The sequence below is a fragment of the Dendrobium catenatum genome, unplaced genomic scaffold, assembly GCF_001605985.2.
Source record: "Dendrobium catenatum unplaced genomic scaffold, ASM160598v2 fragScaff_scaffold_242, whole genome shotgun sequence".
Lineage (NCBI taxonomy): Eukaryota > Viridiplantae > Streptophyta > Magnoliopsida > Asparagales > Orchidaceae > Dendrobium > Dendrobium catenatum.
In genome coordinates this window covers 113,375-120,487 of record NW_021318704.1, presented here as the reverse complement: position 1 = coordinate 120,487, position 7,113 = coordinate 113,375, and positions in this window count along the sequence as shown.

Sequence of the window (7,113 nt, the reverse complement as noted above, 5' to 3'; positions counted from 1 at the left end):
TTGGAGGATAAAGGTCCAAGGATTTGAGCAAAATGCAAAGGAATAAGTCATATGGTGCATTTAGTCAAATAAGGATAACTTGGTCAACATAACCCAATGATTGGGTCCTTTGGGTTGGAAGTGATTGGGATGTAGATCAAGGAAAGGTTTAATGCATCAATATGCAAATTTAATGGAAAATAGTCAACTATGGCGTTCTTGGTCAAACTAGCTTAAACATGGCTCACCATGGTTCTAATAGACTCAAACATGTTTGAGTGATTATTTAGGAAGTATAAAAGGTATCGACATGATTTGAAATAACCTGTATGCATGAATTTATATTTATTGGTGAAATTGGGGTGATATGGTATATTTTACCTTTCATGTTCAAATATGGTCAACCATGGGTCTAAATAGATTTAGGCAACTTAATTATGATTTTAGGTGTCCTAGGGATCAATGCTAGGGTTTTGATTCATGTTTGAATGATATTTCATGCATAGGTTTAAGGGATTTAAAAGTCAAACATGGTCAACCATGAAATCCAATGGGTTCAAGTCATTCCAATGATGATTCTGAATAAGTTTAAGTCATTTCTAAGGGTTTATAGGGAGGTTTACACCAATATGCCATGTTGAGGGGCATGATATATAAATATGAGAAAGTTTTCATTTTAAGGTTTATAGGCTTATTGATTAATGATTGGAAGGACATGGAGTCTTCCAAAGGCCACTAAGAAGGCTATAAGGAGGTGATAGATAAAAGTAAAATTGGCCAAATAAAATTTCAAAGATTTCACCTAGGGATTCTATCAAACTTGGGTATCCTTATGGGAGAGGATTCTTATAGTTTAATGATTTGAGTTTGGAATTGACCTCATACAAAAATGGGTCAACAAATGGACCCTTAATAGATGTAATAAACTCATAAAAGTAAACCACATATATTCATGTTGATCAAGATAATTAACATAATCCACAAGAGTTTAGTAGGCTTTAAATTCAACAGGCAATGAAGGTTATTTCTAATAGGGAAACACTTGAAATGGAGATCATCCCAGACAATCATATTTAAGAAGGTAGCAAGCAAAAGGTGGATTTAAGCAGGAAAATGTTAGAAAGGGAAATTATCTCAAACAAATAGAGTAGCTCAACTTCAAGGAAGATTTTCCTCAGGTAACAAGTAATGAAGGTTAATTTTAATAGGGAAACACTTGATGGTGCATATACTTACAAAAGAGTTTTCTTGATCCAAGGAGTAGTTCAACTTCAAATAATAAGACCTGAGGAGCACTAGATTGAAGGTGAGTTTTTACTGGAGAGGACTTGGTGGATCTTGATTAAGATTAGGTTTAAAAATTATTGGAGGACTGAGGAATTCATAGTAATCACTCATGAGGACCTCATAAAACTCAAGGAATGAAAAATTGGAACCCCTCTTCAGTAAAAATTGGGGTATTTATAGGATGTTTGGATATGTATATAACTACATTTTTGGTTTGGGTTCGTCATACTAGGCCATTAGGCTAGTGCTGGAAGAAGATAAGGCACATGTGGTGAGTTGGACAGGTAGTTAGAGCAGAACAAAGGATAGTTTATAGAATACTATGTTCACCTTACGCTAGGTAAGAGGCTTGGCTTCCTAAGTATAGAGGGAGAGTTTTCATGCAATGATTCAATCTAGTTTGGCTTGGGTTACCAAATTATCCATTTGAAGTCCATTTATCTAAATTAGGTTAGCCAATTTGGATAACCCAAGCAATCCCTATCGCCGGGTAGGCTAGGGTAGATCTTGGGGGTTTAGGGCAGGTTATGTATGTATTAGATCAGGCTAATTAGGTCTAGGTTAGAAAATAGATTAATGAAATCTCTTTATGTACACTTGGGTTAGCCCATTTTTCTATTCCAAGTGGGCCTAAAGAGCGGTCAAGCTTGGGTGAATTCATGTGGGCCTTACGGATCTAGTAGTAAGCTATAGAGGAGAAGGGTTAAAAGATTTGAGCTAAATGCAAAGGAATAGGTCATATATTGCATTTGGTCAAGTTATATTGGCTTGGTCGCGCACGTGCACACACACACACACACACACACACACACATATATATATATATATAGGAGGCATGCTAAGGTTTAGGCAAGGTTTAATGCATTAAATGCACATTTAAGGGAAAATGGCCAACCATGATTTCTTGGTCAAACTAGGTCAACCATGGCTCACATTGTGGTTTGATGGACTCAAACATGTTTGAGTGATTTTTTTAAGAAGTTTAGAAGTATTGGCATTATTTGAAATAACTTGTATGAATTAATTTACATTTTTAATCAAATGGAGGCCATATGGTCAACCATGGGTTTAAATAGATTTATCCATGCTCAATTATGATTATATGGTTCCTAGGGTTTTGATCCATGTTTGAATAATGTTTCATGCAAAGGTTTATTCTTTAGGTTTTAAGGTATTTAAACTTGGTCAACCATTAAACCCAATGGGTTCAAATTATTTCAATTATGATAACCATTAAACCCAATGGGTTCAAATTATTTCAATTATGATTTGAACATGTTTAAGCCACTTCCATGGCTTTATAAGGTGATTTGAACAGTATATCATGTTGAGTGGCATGATATATAATATTAGAATGCTTTTTTTTATTTTTTTTGCAAACATTTCATAAACATGTTATATAATATTAGAATGTTTGCATTTTAAGATTTATGGGTTTAGGGTTTGATTATTTGAGGGCATGGAGGCTTCTAAAGGCTACTAAGAAGGGTCTAAGGAGGTGATAGGTTAAAGTGAAATTGGCCAATTAAAATTCTAATGTTAACACCTAGAATTTCTAGCAGGCATAAGTATCCTTATGGGAGAGGATTCCTATTGTTTAAATATTTTAGTTTAGCCTCATACAAAAATGAGATAAGAAATGATAAAGGAACAAAAAGTAAGAATCTTCATCCATTTACAGGTTTTTTTCTACTATAAGCCTTTTGGAGGATGACTAACACTAAAGATTCATGTCAAATATAGGAGTAGAATTTTGATTGTAATTTAAAGGGATTACCCAATTACCTCTATTTATTAATGGTTATAATTAAACAATAATTGCCACATTTGGACTTTTTCTAGACAACTAGCTAGATCTTATTACATTTTATTGTTTATATGCATTCTCTTAAATCTCCTAAAAGGTTCAAGTGTATAAAATCCACCTTAGTTCTCTTGCATTTCATTTGACTAGGTTTGATTCACTACTTTATAATGATTTCTCTTTAATTTCGGATTTGATGAAGTCCTTAAATCTTAAGTCATCACCCTCTCGAAAAATAATTTCAACTTTTTAATAACATGCTGATTCAAACAATAAATCTCATTCAAAAATATTAAAGCCCAATATAGGATAAACTAGAGTACTGTGGGCTCCAAAAATTCGGCCCCGGCCTTCGCCCACTGGTTGCTTTTCTTTGGTGAGGTAGTTTTAACAAAATAAGTTCCGGGGTAAATTTTGGAAGACAGATGGGTTTATAGATAAGACACTACCCAGATATTTCACCCTCATTTTGTGAGGACTTTATAATTCCGAGTTCTGGTTTCCTATAGGCACAAGCCCCTATAGTTAATTACCCCTCCCGATAATGAGAGAGAACTTTCGATTAAGGCTAGTCGTCAATCATATATGTAGAAAATACATGTTATCTAGCACATAGTAGCAGCATGGGTTTGGATATGAAAAAAGTTTGAAGGTTTCATATTTAAAATTGAAATTTCACCATCTTGCATTTAAAGCAGATGGTGGGGGAATGGATGATAGACCTGATCAAGATCCCATGGTTCCATCATCCCAGACCATCACGATCCCTGGTCTACTTAGTTAGAAGAGGTACCCAACCTAACAGAAGGATCCTTGTCGGCATCCATGAGTTGTTTTGTCCAAGGGGGCCTTGTAGACTTGTGGTGAGTATTTATCTAAGGGGACAAATTTGAATCCACCTTAGCTAACAGAGGGCTTTATGCTTTGTCGATTCTATCATATTGAATCATATCTCAAGGATTTGATGCCATTAAGGAGTGTATTTGCTATGGCCATAACCGATATCTATGGTGCCATTTGGCGGCAAAACCACTCCGTTCAGAGGGCCCCTGGTCGTAACCGTTTATCATGCGGTGTCATTTGGTGGCAAAACTGTCGATTAGAGGACACATACCACATCGTTAGTAGAAGAAGACTATTTGAGAATGAATCCTAGTGATATTTTTGACCAGGGATTAGCTCTATGTGAGCTGAAGGAAATTTTAATTTGTCCACCCCAGCAAACTGTTGTGGAGGGTGGATGGATTTTGCTTTAAGTTATTGATAGTGAAATTTAAATTTTTAAATATCTTTTTATTTTGGAATTTTGAGATGTTTTGATGTTTAGGCATTGACATTTTGGATTATTTGTGAACCCCTCCACTTGAGATAAACTTTTAACATGGCCATTATTGAGGTATTGGGGTTATTCATTAACTAAATCTTGTCGACCCTATCAACTTGCCAATAGGGGATTGGATTTCGTAGGCTTTATGCCTTTGTTAGTGAATCTTCTTTATTATAGGCCTTGAAGGCCTAATATAAATGTATAAAATAAATATTTCGATCGAATTTGTGACCGTATATTTATCCAATGGTTTGAACTCTGTCTATTCCTATTTACCTACTTAGGAGGATCAGGTTTCATAAGCTTCGTGCCTTTATTAGTGAATTCTCTAGATTATAGGCCTTGAAGGAATAATATGAATGTATTAAAATAAATACATCGGCCACCACAACCATGTATTTATTTGAAGGTTTGAGCCATGTCGACTCTTATTGATCCGTATAAAAGGATCGGGTTCGAACTTGAATTTAATTATTGACCTGTATAGCATCCCTAGACATCACGTGTGTATCAATAACACGCTCGCCGGGGCCCATATGGGTGTTTAGGGGCATTTTATAACTAAACCCTGTCGACTCCTTTTTACTTGCTTAGGAGGATCAGGTTTAAATTTGTTGATCCGCGTAGCATCCCTAGACGTCACGTGTGTACCAATAACATGCTCCCTGGGGCCCTTGCTGGTTGTATTATACATTTACCTATTTATTGTACCTATGTTTATACAAATTATGGTGTATGTGTGGGGGTATAATAATAATATTTATAAACACCTTTTGTCCTCTTGCATGAATGTTGCGGATCCAGTGGCATGACGTAGCAGCTTATAGATTGAGTTGCTCACTGCCTTGTACAGGTAGATTATTGTGTACTACTTGCATGATTTACGTAGGTGGATTGTAGCGCATTAATTAATCTCCTGCTTATGGAAGAAGGATGTTTTCACTTGCCACTATCTTAGTATGGGTTGTATGAGTATCTTTACATTCATCATAAGCTTTTGTATGTGCACTGAGCTCAAATTCAGGATGTTGTTTCATATACTTCATCAATGTATTTTTCTGGACATCAGATTTTTGTTGATAACATAAGCATTATCACACTCCTTTATGGTTATCCATTTTGTAATTCTATTACTTGTATATGAGACATGTTGAGCATTACAGATCTTCTATCATCCCCAGGAATAAATTGTAGCTTGCATGATGAAGCTTATTATCCATTTTTACTTGTAGGAGAGTGATGTATCTAATTAGTGGACCTTCACATTTTGCTCGCCTGTCTTTCGGCATTCATAAGGACCAAAGTGTATGCTTGCAGGATAACTGGCCTAGGTCGTAGGGAGATTTTCAGCTCTATAAGTTGTCCACTACAGTCATTTATTAGAGAACAGGTACTTTGCTTGTCGATTGATGCTCGCTACTTGTAAGTGTACCATCCTCCTTTCTCCACTCTTTAGTCGTCATTTACAAATAGTTCTTTATCTCGTGTTAGCCATAACATTCATCGAGGACTATTACATGGTGACTTGTAGGTGGGGTTGTCACATCTCCTATAATTTCTTTTTTTTTGTTGCTTGAGGATACATCTTGTTTGATGTTGTGAATGATCTTGTAAGCTCTAATGGCCCCCATATCATAACTTCACAATCTTCTTATTATTTGCAAACAAATCCTCACTTGCAAGTTCTTGGCCTTCAAGGGTGATTTACAACAAAGTGTAATGAACTTGATTTTATCATTAATGTCCTTATTCCAATCCACATGACTTTTATAAGTCAAGTATAGTCATCCAAAAATTTCATGCTAAGGTTTATGATTAATTTATGCATAAATCCTTATTTACTTGTAAGATATTTGTTTGGATGAATTTAAATGACCAAAGTAGCCATCTTAATTGAAGATTCTTGTATTGTTTCTCGCAAGCATTTCATTTGATCCTTGTTTAAATAATTATGATTGGATGTCACACATCCCTTATGAATTCAACATTTTAATTATTTGTTATTTGATTGCAATTTTTCATTCTTATATGAAGCTCAATTTAGTGTTATTCTCTTATATTCAATTTCATTTAATTTCAAATGTCATTATTTAATATTCATTTGAGCTCAATTTTTTTTGCAACCATAAGTCTTGTTCTTTTTTATTTATTCAATTTTTTTTATTCAAAAATTTAAAGTCATTTTTTAGTCTATGTTCTTATGTCCCCTGATGTCCAAATAATGTCCAATATTTATTCCAAGTCCTTATCTTTTTCAGACAAAATTTCGGCAGCCTCTCGACGTCTCCCCTGTTTAGGGGACATTTTTGGAGACTAGCCTTCCCTTCAAGCACAATAAAGGCGTGTATGGCAGGTGCCCTTAGACACCGTGACCGTGTTCTTTCTTCCCACCACGCGCACCTGTTTAAAAAGATAATTTGCTTTCCCCTCGCTCGAGGATACTTATAAATAACCCCGCCTCGTCGTAGGCATTGCACCGAGGTCCCATTCCACCACGCGCAATAAAGGCGCGTATAGACGATTTTTCGGTGCGCCGTGAACGTCAAAATGGAGCTTAAGGTGATTACTCGATTCGCCGTGGACGCCGCACTGGGGTCCCATCCCACCACGCGCAATAAAGGCGCGTATGGGCGGTTTTCCGGTGTGCCACGAACTCTGAAAAAAGGCTCTCAATTTTAAGGTGATTATCCACCTCGTCGTATGCATCGCATCGGGA